The sequence below is a fragment of the Eulemur rufifrons genome, chromosome 27, assembly GCF_041146395.1.
Source record: "Eulemur rufifrons isolate Redbay chromosome 27, OSU_ERuf_1, whole genome shotgun sequence".
Classification (NCBI taxonomy): Eukaryota; Metazoa; Chordata; class Mammalia; order Primates; family Lemuridae; genus Eulemur; species Eulemur rufifrons.
The window spans coordinates 30,461,969-30,481,095 of NC_091009.1; the positions used below are offsets into that span (position 1 = coordinate 30,461,969).

The 19,127-nt window shown below is 39.8% G+C and overlaps 1 protein-coding gene across 3 annotated transcripts in view; it reads right to left on the bottom strand.

The window, feature by feature from the left end:
- Positions 1-19,127, bottom strand: part of PPP1R12B (protein phosphatase 1 regulatory subunit 12B) — a 171,581-nt gene that overhangs the window by 23,384 nt on the left and 129,070 nt on the right. The window lies entirely within an intron of this gene.

Below are 19,127 nucleotides of genomic sequence, written 5' to 3' on the forward strand. Positions count from 1 at the left end.
TCTGGACCTCAATATTTGTTTTATACATTTCCTTCAGTTCACAGACCCCTAGCTAGCTCCACACTGAGTGAATACTGCAATTACAAATATCAAAACTCAGGACAGTTCCTGGCTTTCTCCCAGACCTCTGGTGACATTAGAAGTGTAAGGGGGTTAGGGGAGACAAGAAAGTCCCATCCCAATCCCTAGGATGCTATTAAAAAAATGAAAAAGCTGAGCGTAGTGGCTCACGCCTGTATTCCTAGCAATTTGGGAGGCCAAGGCTGGGGGATTCCTTGAGGCCAGGAGTTCAAGACCAACCTGGGCAACATAGCAAGGCCTCCATCTCTACAGAAATAAAAAGATATATTAGCCAGGCATGGTGGTGTGTGCCTGTAGTCACAGATACTCAGGAAGCTGAGGCAGGAGTATGGCTTGAGCCCAGGAGTTCCAGGCTCCAGTGAGCTATTATCGTACTACTGTACTCCAGCTTGGAGACCTTTAAGAGACCCTATCTCAAAAAAAAAAAAAAAAAAGAAAAGAAAGAAAAAAGATAATACTGTACACCTGTTAAGTCAAAAAAAGGAGAAAAAAATATAGAAAATAATTATGTAATTTAAAAAAAAAATAAGTACTCTGAGGTCTCAGGAGAAAGAAATTTTATAGATACAACCTGTAAGCTTGGTCATTGTAAGCAAACTGAACAACAAAGTGATGATGTCTGTGCTTTACATTTACTTTTTATCATAGATGACCTTTATGCTCATATCCCTTTGCTTTTTTTTTTTTTAAACTCAGGCAATTAAAAACTCGATTGACTTGAATGTATTCATTTATTTCCTTTTTTAAGGTGTTAAAGAACAACACAATCCTCAAGGACAGACAAAAGGAGGAAGAAGAGGAACAGAGGTCCAATGATCTACAAAATGAATAGTGAATCCTTGAACTACCGAGGAGTCACCTCTCAAGAACTGCTATACACATAAAAATGCTTCCGGAGTGCGTACGTGAAACTGAGATGCTAGCTGTTGGTTATGTCACTCATCAGCTTTGTGGGAAGATCCAGCCTTACAGCATCTGGGTGAACTGAAATTCACAACGCAGGAAAACTAGAAATAGTGATATGTCAAGTACCGGTGAATAACTGAGACTGAACTCCATACCAGCCAATGCCAAGGTTCTAAGAGTCCATTTACCACCGAAGACCACTCAAAAAACAAAAATAACAGAAAAAGTCCACTGTGTGCAGAGCCCGTAGAAGAGGTACTAAGGAAGAAGCAGAACAAGTTGCCTGGCAGAGCCAGGAGAGCACTGTAAACGTAATTAACAAGTTCATTGGAAGCCACATGGGAAGACATGCCCATGACTGCTACGGAGATAACAGCAGTGACCCACAGGCTCTAACTAAGGCGGCTTCCTAAAATAAATGGGTTTTGGGAAGATGATATTACAGAAATACAAACACATACATTTTTAAAAAATATATTGTTAGAGAGGGAGATTTTCCCTTGAATTTCTTATCTGAGATCCATCCACTGTCTTACTCCCAGTTGTATCCTTAGGACCTATAGGGCCAGAATGTGATAGGTGTTCAATAAACATTCACTGAACTGAATTGTTAATGTTTCTAAGGCGTGTGATGGCCTTGGCTGGACCTGAGTCCCAATTTCCACTCTGACATCTTCTGCCACGTGATCTTGAGCAAGTTACCACTTGCTGTAATATTAAGAATGAACTGTGATAATTATGAGGAAGGCACTATTAAAAAGTCAGCTCCCTCCACCCCTATATCTCCCTTTTTCATTTTTTAGTTGTAAGAATATTATATTGGTATTGCTGCTGGTTAGAGTAAGTAGCAAGTTAAAACTCAGTACCTTTGATCAGGGAATTGAGTTCATATGCAACCAAATGAAACAATAATTTAGGAGACCATTCAGTTTCTCTTGCTGCTTCTGGGCAGAATAGCCTTCTAACTATATCCTCCACATGGGAGAATCATTCTTGATAACTCTCTGCAAAGATGGACTTTCCACACTCTCTTAGGTATGGAAAATGACCCATTTATAATTACACTGGTCTGCCTTTGAGTTTTCTTTTTCTTCCTCCTACTGAACTATAAGCCCATTTCTGCATGGTGTGCCCAGATGGAGGCCTGATTAACTTTCTGACAATTAAATTATGTTCTCTGCTGATTTAGTTTTTCCTGACATGTGGCATCTCACTTGAAATTTTTTTTTTTCAGTTTTTTCTTTGTAAGTATCTTATTGTTGCATAAGATTTTACTATATTTTCAGCTTTAATATTCTGCTGTATGGACTCTGGCAGCTGCCTCTATAGTGAAGAAATATGCTTTTTCCCCCACTAAAATGGGGAAATTATGATTTTACTCAGCATCACTTTTAGCTACCATCTATATAAAAGCATGCTAATCATTTCCATTGATTTACTCTTATAAGAATGACATGTAGGCCAGGCATGGTGGCTTATGCCTATAATCCTACTGCCCTGGGAAGCCAAGGTGGGAGGATCACTTGAGCTCAGGAGTTTGAGACCAGCCTGAGCAGGAGCGAGCTCCCATCTTTACAAAAAGTACAAAAATTAGCTGGGCGTGATGGCATTTGTCTGTAGTCCCAGCTACTTGGGAGGCTGAGGCAGGTGGATTGCTTGAGCCTAGGAGTTTGAGGTTGTAATGAGCTGTGATGAGGCCACTGTACTCCATCCGGCCTAGGCGACAGAGCAAGATTCTTTCTCAAAAAAAAAAAAAAAAAAAAGACATGTAATTAACCCTTTTCATTTAGAATGTTCTGGAAACACAATGGAGTTTTTTATGCCCTCTCATCACACCCAAGAAAGTTCTTAGGTATGTGACTATATAGTATGGCTGTGTATACTATATGACCTCCACTGAGGAGGCTGACATGAAATACAAACATTTAACTGGAAAACACTAAAAATAGGTTAGTACTATCAAGCAGCAATCAGAAAGCCCACGGGGTTTGTGGATACGAAAAGGCAGATTCCACAGGGTTTAAGAGGCCTAAATTTATTTTCCACGGATGAGAGCATGTGGAGGAAGGCAACACTAATGGTGCTAAAACTTGTGATTGCCGCAGCGGCTTTGCCCTCACAGGCTCACTACAGGACATGTTCCCACAGACAGCCACCTAAGAAGCTGACGAATGACACTCTTCCTTCTGCCTGCCAGGAGTAACTAAAGAAAAAAAAATTACAGTTTTAAGGCTTCAGATTGCTTGTTAACAATTTCCTTTTGGGTGACCTTTTATAAAAATGTGTAGATAATGAGTGATCCCGCAAGCAAGGCAGTAGATAAATTGCCTAGATCCAGGTATCAGAGAAAACAGAGTTTGCCAGTTAATCCTTGATCTCTCTCCTCATTGCCTCTAACAATCCCTCCAGCTTTTACCTGATTTTTGGAGCTGTGTAGAACCCTTGGGGTTTTTAAACTATTGCCTGCAGAGGCTAGCCTTAGCAATGTCCTGGGAAGGTCAACCCTACCAATTAGAGGCATGCATATATAAGCCCCTTAAGACCTCAGATTAGTGAGATTTGAATCAGTAGAAGTAACACAGTTACCTTAATACAAACAATATTATTTCAAAAAAGGAAGAAAACTGGGATTTCTAAAAGAGATGGCATTCTCATTGTAATAGAAATGGTTTAAGGTTTTTAGCCTAAAAAGAGTATTCTTATAGGCTGGAAGACAAGATAGCTTAAACATACACAGGGTTTAGTAGTTAATTCTTCAGCTTCTAGTAAAATGGCTTAGGTTTTTAGATCGTACTCCCTGATTTTTCACTGGGGGAATACCTCTAGAAACTATTGCTTTGCTTGGCTTCTTGTTACCCTACATTATATTGGGTTTGATGAAAAAACACTGGTTAGATTTACGGAAAGAGAAGCTTGGGTTTTTCGGGTAAAGAAGCAGAGTGGCCAAATTGCTACACAGGACTTAACTTTGATTTTCCCTCTTCATTCTGCTGTCACTCAAACTAAGCAGAGTTCAACTGTTAAGCTGATAGTGCTTATTTGAGAAAGCTGACTACCAGCTCTGCAGGGAGACTACTGAGTAAATCTACAAAGCAGGAGATAAGACAGAGTGGGAGTTAGACTAAGTGATCTCAGGGGAAGAGTAAGCCAGGAAGGGACATCAGAAGAGGGAAGCTTTGGTCAGAAAGTGACTGCTAAAAAACCAAACCAAACAAAACAAAACAAAAACCAATAACCAAAAACAACCCCCCCCCACCCCAACACACACACACACACACACACACACACACACACCCCAAAAAAGAAAAAAGAAAAGGGAAGCTGAACATAGACTAGGGCAGTGAACACTGAAGCCTCTCCCAGAGAAGAGCATTCTAAGAGGTCAGCCTAGGGTGCAGGAAATAAGGAGAAGCACTAGAACACAGGGCTTGGAGACCCCAGCCAAATCTATGGTTCTCTGAAGGCCAGGAACGTGGGTTCCACTTACCTACGCTCTGGGAATGGCCCCCCATTACACTCCCTCCTCTGTACGCTCTCTCTTAAAAACAGAGCAGTTAACTCTACTCTTTAAGTGTGTCTGAATACCTTACCTGTACAAGATGACATCATATATTTTAGAAAAGGCATGGGTCTTTTTATCCAATTTTCAGGTTAATATACAAATGTATTGTGTCATATGTTCTCATCTGGAACTCTCAGGACTTCTCTAAGTGTTTTTGTTAAGGATTGTTTTGCTCTACCTTCTACTGAAGACCAATGCATTATGGCCACGAAGATGATCCTCTCTGGTGTGTCTGAACTAGATGAAAACTGTTCAGAGAAGGAATTACTTTCATAGCTTTTATGGCCCAATTGAGGGCAATAAATATTGCGAATGGGATCCTGGAGCAGAAGGGACAAAAAGCTGCTCAGAAATCAATGTGAATACAGAGAGTAGAGGTAAAAAGAATGATTAGCTAGATAGACCATAGTTGGAAAAATACTCCAAACTAAGAAGCAGGCGCCTTTTTTTTTTTTTTTTCTTCTTTTCCTTTTTTAAATGTTCTCTCTCTCAGCAGTATCATCCTTCCTTTCATATCTCTTGAAATTCTCCCATAATAATCTCATTGCTTGGGCCTGTTTCTAATAAAAGAACAGAGTGCAGTTCACCATCAATTCAGATGGCAATCCTAGAAAGGGACAGGAACCAGACTGGTTTTCATTTGTGAAATGTGTAGGACCCTCAGAATACCAGAGACTGGCTTAGAAAAATCCCCACAAAAGCTTTTAACTTGAAAGCTATCAGGGGTTCAGGAAGGCACATAATTAAAACCAAACTCCTTCTACCAAGTTTAAAATAAAATTGTGGCTCTGGAAAGCTGGGCCCAAGGGAAAGGAACGAGACCAAGTCACATGTCTATTGCCAAGGCCGAAACTGGTTTAACTCGTGTTCCTTTGGAGTCACGGCCTGACCCCACGGTGATGGGAAAAAATCTATTTACATTTTCCCCGAAGAGGGACTAAGCAGAAGGAACATTTTATATCATGTTCTGGTGCACTGGCTGAGCCAGGGGAAACAATTTGAGCTATTCTGGGATGGCCGACAGAGAACCAACCTTTCCCTTCAGTGTTCTCAGATTAATGACTGAGGATGAACAAGCTAGTGATCCGCAAAGACCCTGCAGGTTTTCAGAGCCACTGCAAACCTAATCATGATCCGAGCTCATCACAAAATAGCATGATTTTATCGCTTTTGAGTTTAAGAATCAAGACGGTTCTAGCCTAGGCTCCCTGCTCAGGTTCTCATGGGCTGAAAGCAAGGTGTCTGCTGCTGGCTCTTAGCTGGACGATCTGGGGAAGGATCTGCTTTCAAGCTCAGGTTGTTGGCGGAATCCAGTTCCTGTGGCTGTAGGTTTCAGGTCCCCATTGCCTTGCTGGCTGTTAGCAGGTGGCTGCTCACTGCTTGTAGGGACTCCCACATCCCTTCTCACATGGCCCTTTCCATCTTTAAACCAGTAACAGCACTTTGAGTTCTTTTTGCATTTCAAATTTCTCCAGCTTCCCCTCTGCCATCTGCCGAGAAACCTCTCTGCCTTTATGGGCTCATGTGATTAGATCAGGAAAAACCTCCCTGTCTTAAGGTCACTGTGCCATATAACATAACAATTATGGGAGAGCTATCTCGTCATACACATGGGTTCTAGAGATTAGGCCCAGACATCTTTGAGGAGCCATTTTAGAAATTTCAACTATCACAAAGATCCCCCTTTAAAAAAACATGGTCTAGTTTATCTGTAACATCCTAAAAGTAAGAAACAACCGTAGTACCTGACCTCTCAGTTCTCTCATTGGGTGATTATACACATTCAGCGTCAGAACAATCTTATAAGCGCTGTCATATGCTGGAAAAAGCGTGCATCCATGTGAGCAGGTATGTGTGTGTAAGACAGCTACCGCTCAGCAAAAATTAGCTTTTAGAAGTATTAAATCACATGTATCTTAATCATATTATACTTCTTGATTTGTCTTTACCAACAACTTAATACATATGGAACAAAAACAGTTAAACTGGAAAGTCAAATATAGTACTCACATTCAATTTATATCAAATACTTCTGAAAAATCTCATTTGTCAGATTGTGACTACCCTATCAATTTAATATCGCATATAGAAATGAGATCATGTAACATCCCCATACATATTCTAGTACACTTCACTATATTTTAAAAGAAAAACCATTAGGTACATTAAATTGTAGTAATAGATTTATCTTTTTTGTTTTATTTATCATGTTGCCTAAATATTATTGGAATTTTATAGTTCTTTGTTTCTATGTAGGCCTGTACTTCTTTGTGGATATTCCCAGCTCCCGAAGAATTTCTGGATTTGGGGGGAACTCATGAAATGTACTTACTACAGAAGGAAATTTATAAATATCCTAAGGCCTCCATAAAATATCCAAGGTAAGCCATTTTGTATTTAAAAATAATTCATCAACTCTTATGATCCATAAATACATTAGCAGGCTCAGGCATTTTCTCTATCTGGCCTTTCACTTGCTATGTGCCATGTGTGATAAAAATGACCCACAGGAGGATAAGGAGCCCTAAAACTTGTGGCTCTGTCACACTTCTCACATGTAACATCTATTTTTACTTTCCCCATAGTGTGGGTTTTAGGTTCACACAGGTGTACATGGCCACCCGAAACTACAGGAGCCCATGAACTGTAACACATTCAGATGATTCAAAAAACAGGCTCAGTGAGCACATGAGAAAAGAAGCCTGATGATCACTCCCCCTAAAATACTGTCCGGAAATACTGCATAGAGTAAGTCATAATTGCCTTAAGTCCCACTGTTCGAGCTTCGTTCCATTTCTCTAATTGAGACTCCAGGTCTCACCCCACTAGCATGTTACTGACCACCCGTGTACCCCTGTAGGCAGTAAGCTTTCCACGAAGCCTGGGGAGAGACGGATTTCTCAAATATGGTAAACGTCACAGTCTAGCAGCCTGTTTTGGGTAGCAGTCATTTTAATTTTATTTGGACTAGGCTGTGAATGAAAACCATTGCAAAGGGGTTAGTGAGGCTCTTCCAAGACCTTACATTTCAAGAGTCAACAAGTTCTCGGGACCTAAGTAACGTAAGGTAAAACTTTTTATTTCTGAGTAGATTCCACAGAAGGTCAGGCTCGCTCTTTGTTCTTAGCTTTTCCTCTTTCGTTCCCCACAGAAACCAAAATATTAACTCATATATTTTGGAGCTACAGATACGTTAGCAAATTGCAATAAATGGTAATCTGAATTGCCTCGGGAAGACCTCTGGCTGGCCTTCATTTCAGAAACAGGTTTCTCTAGTGTGTGGCCTCTGACTCCTTTCCAGATGGCCAAATGGGATAGGAGCAGAGAGACCAAATCTTAAACAGGCAGCAGCATTCATTCCCTGTGAGAATGGACAGTGAGTACCTGTGTGTGCCCAGCCTTGGGATTGGTACTCAAAGGAATAAAATGGATGATAACGGAATCTAAGATATGGCTCTTTGATCTCAAAAAGCTCATCCTTGGGGAAGAAAAATAAACACACTCATAAAACAATTAGAGAGTCACATAAGAAAGTGATGGATTGAATGTAAGTAAATCAAATATTAGACTATCTGGTATATACAACAGAGCAGCAGGAAAGGGAGAGACCAACATTGACTGGTTATTTTTGGCAAGGCTTTATGGAAGGCTCAGGCCTACTGGATCAGCCTGAAGTTTCAAACTGGGTGGTCATGAAGAACGACACTATCATGTGTTACTTTTTGGCAGGGGCAAGGGTCCCTCAGATAAGAAAAACCTCAGCAATTCAGGGCCTATTAATTCAGAACTTGTTATAATTTAACAGATCTTGAGTTGAAGTATTATCTTTGTACTATCTTCTTAAAATTTATTTATAAAGCAAATTAATAAAACAAAATTAGAGAAATGACCTAAAGGATCTGTTTTTGAACTTATAAATGGATTTAGAGTAAATACATACAATTGATACACTCATTAAAAATGATTCTATATCACAACAGATCTTTCCTCCTTAGCAAAGTTATTAGCCAATTGTTTTGTCATAGATACTTAAAAATAATAAAACCGTACCTATTTACAAATGATGTAAAAATTCTGACTTTTTACTAATTTAGATTTGTCTGTTTGTGTCTTCCTAAATTATTCTGTGAAGTTTTTCCTCCTTTAGTTATTTTATTTTTTTTAGAGAGAGGGTCTCACTCCAGGCTGGAGTGCAGTGGTACAATCATTGCTCACTGTAGTTCTGAACTCCCTGGCTCAAGTGACTTCCTACTTCAGCCTCTGGAGTAGCTGGGACTACAAGTGCACACCACCACACCTGGCTAATTTTTAAAATTTTTTGTAGAGAAGAGGTCTTGCTTTATTGCCAAGGCTGGTCTCAAACTCCTGGCCTCAAGCGATCCTCCCACCTTGGTCTCCCCCCAAGTGCTGGAATTACAGGTGTGAGCCACCATTTTAAAGGAGGCCTTTTCCTCCTTTAAAATAGCTGTTACTGTCACCATCTCCCTTTCCAAATCAGATTCAATAGTCAGGGATACTGGCAATAATTCAGGAGCTCTTTAATGGAGAGACAGTACTTTTACTAGAGTAGCTATGTGTCTTACTGGTTAAGACTGAGGCTCTGGAGCCAGACTGCTGTCTCCAGCATTCACTAGTTATGTGATCTGAGATAATTACTTAACTTCTCTTTGCCTCAGTGTCCTCATCAGTAAAACAGGATAATAGTACCTGGTGTATTAAATGAGACAATAAATGCGACTGCGTGGTGCGGCTCCGGCACACGGTAAATGTTCCATAAATGTCAGCTGTTGTTACTCTAGTTCCCTCTGTTTTTCCTTTCTCTCTCTCTGTCCCTCTCTCTTTTGACCCTCTTTGGTCTTCTGGCTCTCCCAAGGCTTGTTGGCTGCAAGAGGAATAAGCTCAAACAAATTCCTTAGCACTCAAGTAAAGGGTTTTGATTATTTGTAGATTTTTATTATCCAGGCTAATTCCTACTTCCCTTTCTAATCTACAGACATTTAAGGTCATTATTTTACTGTAAAGTTGATTTTGGCAAGCAACATATAGATTTTGCTTTGTTTTCAATGCTTTAATGTACTGTCGTTTATCTAAAAATTTTTTTTGAGATGGGGCCAGTCTTAAATTTCTGGGCTCGAGAGATCCTCTTACCTTACCCTCCCAAGTAGCTGGGATTACAGGCATGCATCACCGTGCCCAGCTATTTTACAATTTAATTTAAATCTACAGTATTTAACTTTTCACACAAACAACTTTAAAAACAGCCATTTGCTATTTTACACACAACTCCTATATCAAAATGTTGCTTTCATAATGAACCATGAGGACATACTTTTAGTATCTTTATCTAATCATCTCACTGGTACAACTCCCTGCACTGTGTAACCAAAGAAGGTTGCTGGGTTTGGGGGCTGTGATGAGAACTAATATCCCAGTTGTGGACAACAACCACCCATTGCATAATAAGCAGGTCAAGAACAGAATCAAAAAGGGGATTAAAAGAATAATCTGATGAAAGGCAACTCTGATCATTTCCCTTTGGTCTTCTGACTGTAATTAATTGTCAGCTCACCCAAATATTATGAGATTGAGAAAAAGAAATAAAAAATAATGTTGAATAGTCTGGGAACTTTTTCAAATTTGAAAAAGTAATCCTGGTCACATAGCTGGTTATGTACTGAAAACAAAACTAGAACCCAGGACAAAACTTAACAATGATTGACCCTTACCTGACCTCAATTTCTGGATCCTTTGAGAACTGTAACATAAGGTTGGCTACCATACCTCCAGCAGGACCTGCTGTCTTCCTGCAGGTGATGCCAGTGGTAACGGAATAGGAAAGAGCCATGAGAAGCAGCAGCATATCTCTTATCTGCTTGTTGTTACTCCCCAAGGTTTATTCTTAGCCTCATGTTATCTTATCTACTTCTTAGGCAAGCTCACCACTCCCATGGCTTCAATCATAAATATCAATATTTTCAGCCCATAATTCTCTCCTGAGCTTCAGACCAACTGCTCTCTGGATATCACTCTCTGAATGTCCCCAAGTGCCTTAAATTCAACATATTCAAAGGCAAAACCATTTCCCTACTCAACATCCCTTTGCCTTCTGTGTTTGCCAACTCAGTTTTGTCATAACATTTTCTATCAAGTCACCTAAACCACGGACCTGGGAGTCATTCCGACGCTGCCTTCTTAGGCTTATCCCTGCCTTCATTCTGCCAGTCCCCAAGTCTTGTCAATTCTGTCTTCGAAACAACTGAATGCTTCTCTGTACTGCCCAATGTCTCTGTTCAGGCCCTTGTCATTTCTCACCTGGAACACTACAATCAGCACCAACTGACCTACTTCCTGACCCCCCCTCTGTAATCCAGCTTCCTTAGCTGCCACAGTTTCTCTAATATGCAATTCTGATCACAGCAACTTTACTTCCAATCTTCAATACTTTATCCACAGGATAACTCCCCAAATCCTCAAAATGACATACTAAGCCTCACATGACCTGGCCCCTGCTAAGTCTCCAGCCTCATTTCCTATTATACTTCTAAATATATCTTTTGTTCTAGCCATGCTGATCTGCAGCTCTCAAAATAATGCCATGTTTCCCCACGTTTTTTTCCCCCTACCTTTATAATGTACTGTTTCCTTTCCTTCTTCTTTGCCCATCTGGCTTCCATTTTTCTTCAAACATTAGGCTAATGCATTTACCACTTGGCTGATCTAAAACACCCTGAACCTACTTATATGTCGTTATTTAAAAATTCACCTCCTTGTGTGTTATCATTTATTTATTTATTTTTTTTTTTAGAGATAGGGTCTTGCTCTGTCACCCAGTCTGCAGTGCAGTGGCCTGATCATAGCTCACTGTAACCTGGAACTCCTGGGCTCAAGTGATCCTCCTGGCTCAGCCTCCCAATCAGCTGGGATTATAGGCACACATCACCACATCTGGCTAATTATCAGTTTTTTGTTTTTGTTTTTTAAGAGATGGAGTCTTGCTGTGTTGCCCAGGCTGGTCTCAAACTCCTAGGCTTAAGCAATCCTTCTACCCTGGCCTCCCAGAGTGCTGGGATTACAAGCATTGCTCTAATTCTTGATTTTCTTTTTTATCTCTCTAATTAGACTATTAATTACTTGAGTGTAGGAACTGTGTCTTTCATTTATGAATTCTAGTGTCTGATATAAAACCAACTACGTAGCAAATGCTCTTGAAATGTTAATTGTAGGAGAATTCAAAATAGGGCAGGTGGCCTTGATACTCATTTATCATGGAACCAAAAATTGGAGTAGAAGGGCAGAACACAGCTTGCTTGGAAAGGAGCTGATCAACAAACCGGATGCCATCTCATCCAGGTATACACAGGACACAAGTTAACTGGGCCAGTATCTACCTAGAATTCATGCAATAGCTCAAAATGGTGAAATTACTTTTATTCCCATAGGTTCTACTACTCTTATCTAGGAAGGTTCCTTGGGCTGAAGAATTACTGCTTATTGACTTCTCTTGAGTGGAATAAAAACCCAAAAAACCAATACACTAGTGGTTTTAATGAGCCAGAAAAAAGTGGTTAACAGATTGTACCCTTAATTAGGATTGTTCACCCAGACAAATGTTTCTTATTCCATGACAGTGGATTATAAAGTGAAGTAAAAAAACATGACTTCAGATTGGTAGTGCCCCAGATGTAGTACTGGAGGTATAGAGGATAAAATAATGTGCTAAAGAACTGTTTGGAGCTTGCCAGAGGCGGGCACAAAGCACGTGCAAAAAATGATTATCAACACCCACAGTCTGGAAGGCAGAGGCCGAATGCCTCCAGCCTATTTACCAAGTTGCCACACAGACAAGCTTGCGTGAATGCAGCAATCGTTTGCCATCCAATTATTTATCAAAGGTCCTCTAATTAGTTTGTAGGGCTGGCTATAAAACAAAGCTAGTTGATTAACTGCTCCCTTTATGTACATTAATGGCTGGGATGAAACATATTATGCAAAATGTTTGTACGTTTTCTGTCATTTTTTCTGTTGAGATGTTAGACCTCATTTTTTCTGTTGAGATGTTAGACCCGAAGGAATAGTAATCCAGACTAAATGGGAAAACGCTACTGATCTTGGTTTATAAATGCAGGTCAAATCCTATTATCACAAATACTACTTCAGTGAAAATCTGCCTAATTAAATGATGCCCAGGGTTCAGCTGATGACCCATTTACTTTAAGACGTATTCAATATAATACATATCAAATTAGCACTAAAATTTGGACATTCTCTAGTACTTGCTTTCTTTGAATATATCCTATATTTAAAAATATATATATGTATGTTTTGTATTTTTTTTTTTTTTTTTCAAAGACAAGTTCTCACTGTGTTACCCAGGCTAGTCTTGAATTCCTGGCTTCAAGCGACCCTCTTGCCTCAGCCTCCCCAAAGTGCTGGGATTAGAAGTATGAGCTACCACACTTGGCTGAAAATATTTTTTTAATTATCAAATAATAATTTGAGAATATTGACCCCAAATTACCTCTCGCTTGTTTTCAGGATGATTTAAAAATGCCAAACCATCTAAATTGACTAGTTCCTAATTTATAGAATTTATAAACTTTAGAGCCAATAACATATAGTAATTAAAAAACAAGAGCTAGCGGTGTCTACTGTATCTGTAGTTGAGAGTTTCTTTTAATGTTGGAAAATTAGTGTCAAAAGGAAGTTTTCCACTAATTATGTGAACCCAGCATCTTCTCTTATAGCTGCTTCATAGTGTGGGAAAGAGGCTGAGCCTTCAAATTCTCATAAATATCTACCTGGTGTGGTTCCCATTAGAAATGAGAGTGAATCTGGAAGTTGTTCTGTTTTTCCTGAGTAACAAATCAGACATGAGCAGCATATTATTTTTGAAATACTAACTACAACAAAAGGCAGGCAAACAAAAATCTTCTTAGCTGGTGAGGACGTGTACTATCTTCTGCATATGAGTGATTTTTCATTAGGGAGTGTATCAGTTGTATAATCTCTAGGCAAGCATTAGATTTTTATATTAAAAACAGTCATAGGTTTATCGAGTATGGATACACTAAACTATATAACATGAAAAGTATCCGATGTTGCTGGGAGTTTAAAAGTAAAGGTATATGATAAAATAGTTTCAGTTTTCCAGTCACTGAAAGATCATCCTGCCTTTGTTTTCTCCAGTTAGAGATAATAATGAGTTACAGTTTATAGTTTGCATTCCTACTTCTTGAACATTTGATGTCAGGCAAGGTGTCCAAAATATTCTCTCCATGTGAAGAGCCATTATTTAAAAATTCTCTTTGAGGGCATCTTCCTTATATGGAAGCACTTAATATTTAGCCCCTTTAACAACACTTAAAAAAAAAAATCAAACTTTTAAAATGCTGGCTCAAAATTTCAGGCCTCTGTTTTGAAAAATGTTGGATCAGGGGCTGTACCTCTTAAACTCTGTGCCATCTCTAGAAGAAAACTCCATGTATGTTTGCATGCAAGTCATAGAAGTTTGGATGAGGACAGTGGGAGAGTTGTCCTGACTTTAACTCCGACATGCACAGAAAAACTTTCTAGTACTCTTACTGTAAAAGCCCAGCACTTCCACCTTTAAGAGAAGTCTGAAGACCCTGTAGCCTACAAGATCTTGGGCTCTGTGCGGTCCATGGTCCCAGAGAGTATGACTGGAATTTGAGAACCAGGCACTGGAGATTCCATTATGGCCTATTAATTCCCTTGGTGTATAGACACAGCTTTCTTCCTTTCTGCAATTTCAGTTTCCTGTGACCCCATCATAGACATATTTTGGACTCTCACAGCTACTTAAGCTGTTAACTGTCATCTTTATCCCTCAGCATGTTCTTAACCTTGACTTCAAATATATTTGATATATACTCCAGTGTTGCTAATGAATATGGGTTTTGGAGTCAGAAAGACCTGAGCTTGAATCAAAACTCTGCTGCTTACTTGCTGAGTGATGCTGGGCAAACCACTTCTCTTCTATGTATCTCCGTTTCCTCATCTGTAAAATGGGGATGGCAAGACCCACCCTTCAAAGTGGCTGAGGATCAGCCAGTTACAACCAGGCATGAGAAGGCATATGAGCACAAGAACAACATCACAAAACTAGTTGTTAAAGAGCACCCTAATTAGTAGAATAAGATAGAAAAGGAACTAGGCCAGGGAATCAAAGGAGATAAATGAATCTTAGTCTCATAACCAATCGAAAGTGTCAGCAGCTTCCAAATTAGTCTTGCATTATCTTTCATTCTGACATTAAAGATACAAGCAACATAATGGAACGTGAACGTTATATGAAAATCAACATTCTCTATAGCATAGCCTCAAACCATTTGGACACTCTAAGTTGGTTACAGGAAGCTGATGCTATTGTGGGAATCCACAGCCACTGACCACTAAAATTGGGAAGCAGCCTCTTATTAAACTGTTTTGGTTTCCTATAATTCAAATTCTCAAATTTTCTCCCACTGTGACCTCTGTCTAAAAGGCAGGGATGAGAGGCGGTACAGTAAGGATAGGAATGGTAGGTGGCAGCTATTAGGGGCGAGACAAGAAGAAAGTAGTACCTAACTCTCAGGAAGAAAAGGAAAAACAGAAAGGGAAAAGGGGAATGGTCACCAAACGTATTTGTTGACTGCCCACCACATTGCTCTGGGAACTGTGGTTAAAATGGTGAACGGACTTTAAAAACGGACTCTCTACAACTAAAGGTACTGCTGAGTACGACAAGAGGGAAGGGAACAAAGGGAAACCCTAACTGAAGTATAGGTGTTCAGTTTCATGGACCTTAATTGGTAGCCACCAAAAAATACTCAATGGCTCCCGGGGAGAAAGAATTTTATGGCTCCTTGTAAAAGAAAGGTACCAGTCTACATGTGGAAAAAACACTCCTGGAACTCAATGATGGCAACATATATACTGGATCCTCTTTTGGTCCTCTCACAAAAAATAACTTATGAATGAAACAGCACAATACTCTTTTGGTATTCTGGTAACTAAACATCACTGGCTGAGGTCCCAGACCAACATGTCATATACCAAATTCCACTACATGGTAATTTACACTGTGAGAAAGACATTGAAAATGGATAGAAATAATTGAACACACACACACACACACACACACACACGCACACACACAATCTATTCAGGCTTCTTGCAGATTTTCTCCCCATAGCTCCCCAAATAAGGAAGCTATGAGTGTCCCTCTGCTTACTCTGTATGTACGGTATAGCATAATCTAATGCCCCGAGAGGGAACTGCCATACTGCCCACTACCTAATATGCCCATCAGGGCTGCGCATGGCTTGCTACTGGTAGCAGTTCTTGCTTCTGTCAGCATCCTACAGAGGAAGACACTCAATTAGAGCAAATGCCCATATGCAAATCATTTCAATAGAGGCATTCACTCGAGAAAATGGAGAAAAGTCACAAATGACTCTATGGAGGGCATCACAAACACCTCCATACAGCTGGCTGTCAATGGCCAGGAGTTATTTCTGTGGCTTTTAAAGCATGAATTTCCTGATGGTATTTAGTGACTGAGGAAAAAGGTTCCAAATGGCCATAACTTCTTGCTCACTTTGGTTTTTCTATCAAAGATAGACATGTAAAACAGGCAAAAGCATACTCTATCTCACATACATGCACACACAAATATACACGCCTAACTTGCACATAACTGAAGTTTAACGTATATCGTATCATGGCCATTTGGGAGCTTTTTCTCTTCAAACATAGTATTGACCTATAAAACACAGGAAAGGCAACAACTAAACATGGCTGCTGAAATTAAGAAAATCCCTGTAAGATACAGTGATAAGAACTCTAAAATCTTACTGTTAAGCAGTTTACAACTGACAGTTAAAAGCTAAAAGACAGAAACTGTAGTCTGACACATTTAAGTCTGCTTTCACTTAAGACTATATTAAGTATTATGAACCATAACCTCTTGCAGAGAAGCTAACAGGGTCTTGTCTTGCAAAATTTTCCCCGCCGATTCCCATCGGCTCTGAAATGCCTTTGCTGTAAACCTAATCCCAGAGGTTATATACATACACATTCTCCACCTTTGACACAGCCATGAACATACGTAAATAAAAAATGCTGCTTACTCGGAGTGTCTTGGCAGTCGGGGAGGGAGATGCTGGGGGAGAATCGGACTGAGATTTCCTATTCCGAGTGAATTCTTTACTTCGGGTATATAAAGAGGACATGGTTCCTCAGGATGTAGATACTCAACCACTGGATTCTTCGCACAAAGCTGGGAAACTGCCCCTGTAAGGTTACCCTCACAGAATCTCTCCTTTTGAGTTGATGCAAGATGACTTTGGATAGAACTAAATGAAGGATAAAAGCAGCCCTGTAAATTATAGTCTTGAGCTCTGAACCAGTCCCCAGTTACAGAGAGTCTGAGAGGCGTGTTCCATCAATATTTCAATTCAGCTCCAACCACAAGTGCTCAGGACGGGCAGCTTACCGTAGAGCGTATTGTGCTGAGCAACACCTTGGACACCTAGACAGAGTCCTTGATTCTCCCAAAAGGACACTTCTTACTGAGGCTTGCTTTCCAATAAAACCTGAGTCTAGGTTCCTGATGACACCAGATTAAATCCCAGAGGAAAGACGACCTTGGATCCTGCCGGAGACGAGTCTGGAAACAACTACCGTCACTTTATCCAGAGGGAAGAAATAGAAATCCTCTGGAAATCATGCTGTCTTCCCTCAGCTCCACTCCTCTGGGTTGTAAGGGATTTGCAATTGCTGTGATAAACTCAGGTTAAACAACTTAAAACAAAAACAAAAAAATACAAATAAGGAACCAAGAGTTTATGAGAAGGAAGCAGTTTGAGGAAGTCAAGTTTCCCTAAGTCCTCCCAGATGAAGCTGCTTTTACATATAAACACTCACAGTCATACACACATCTTTTCCCCTCCCCTCTTCTATTTTCTGACATTCCAAATCCCTATTCGCTCAGCGAGGAATGCTGGAGACGAGCCAAGGGCAAAGATTCACTTTCCACTCAGAATTCGAGTTGCCACTTGTAGGAGGAAAAGAAAGCCCGCCAGCTTCTAGAAATAAAGGGAGGCTCTTTGGGGGCATGCTCGGGGCAAACCCCCTCAACCCTCCTGTACCCACTTCCTCAGAGTAGGCAGCAGTCCCCATGGCTTATTTCTCTGAACACCATGAGAATAGAGATTTTTCAATTTCTGGATCTCTTAAGTAACAAAGCCCAGACAGAAACATCAGCCAAAGCTCCTTCAGGCCTTTTATGTTCAATTTGCGTGAGATGTCATTCCTGCTGCACTATGAAGAAGCCCAGCAAACTGAAACTTTGGCCCACTGCAAAGGAAGATCTTTGCATGTTAGAGACCTTACTGGCTGAGTCTCTAAGTATAAAGCTTACCAGAATCTTCTAAAATGCCACGATCAGGGAAGAAGATAGGAAAGGGGAATAAAGGCAAGGAGAAAGAAAGAAGGGTCAGAAATGAAGAGAGAAAACAAAGATAGTAATGGAACTGCAAGACTACAGGACTCAGTCGTGTAGGGAAAATTAAGAGTTAAAAAGAAAGGAATTTCTCTGCGTGGTGTTGAAGGATTTTGGATTTGGCCTTGAAGAAACATCTCAAACTTAATCTTTTGTACTTTGTTGTCATCACTACACTATCCAGCATTTCTAGGCCAAATGCTTTCTAACCCAATCAAAGTAACAACTCACTTCTCTCCGGGATCTTGGAAACTCTAAGCTGCCTTCCCTTTTTCCATATGACATTTTACCATTCCCTTCAAACCTTCCCAACATGCTACTCTTTTTCCTCTAATTGTCTTGATATCTTCTTTATTCCTGTGACCAATTTTGTGAAATTAAATCAAGGTAAGTGATCAGCTACTTAGGATTTGGTCTGAGGAATATAGGTTAAGTGTTTATAAATGGGTCTTGATTTATTCCCAACGTAAAAAAAATCCTTAAGATGACTGATCAATTCTATCACAAACCAGAATTACATAACCTAAGAGGCCAATTATCTTGGGAATTCAGATCTATGAATCCTATATTGCAGATATAGCTTATATAGTTAATATCATCTGATAAGAGTGAGTCTTTCTCTATTAGACCTCTTCACTTAAAGAAATACTGATATAAACCTAAATGCTAACATTCCCATAGCAAGCATGATTGGTTAGGGAAGGATTAATGATACCTTTTCCATATGTTGAATGAAAGTCACCAAGTTACATTATTCCTTAAAGGGGCGGCAAGAAAAATTCTGATCAGACACAGTTTTCTGACCTGTTTCTGTAAGGTTTATACAGTGTTTTCTCAATCACTGGCAATTATTCCAAACTAGCCTCTGTCTCTTTTTACCTCTATCTTATGTTCAGTTTTAGGAAGTACTAACAATGGTAAACTATTTTTATATCTAAGTGTTTTAACATACATTATCCCATTATTTCAGTAAATGGCAAATAGCCATTTATTTAGAAAATAACCTATTTCAGACAAGCAGGACAGAATGTTGGCTTCATCTATAATTGTGAATTTACAGTTGATCCAGAAATA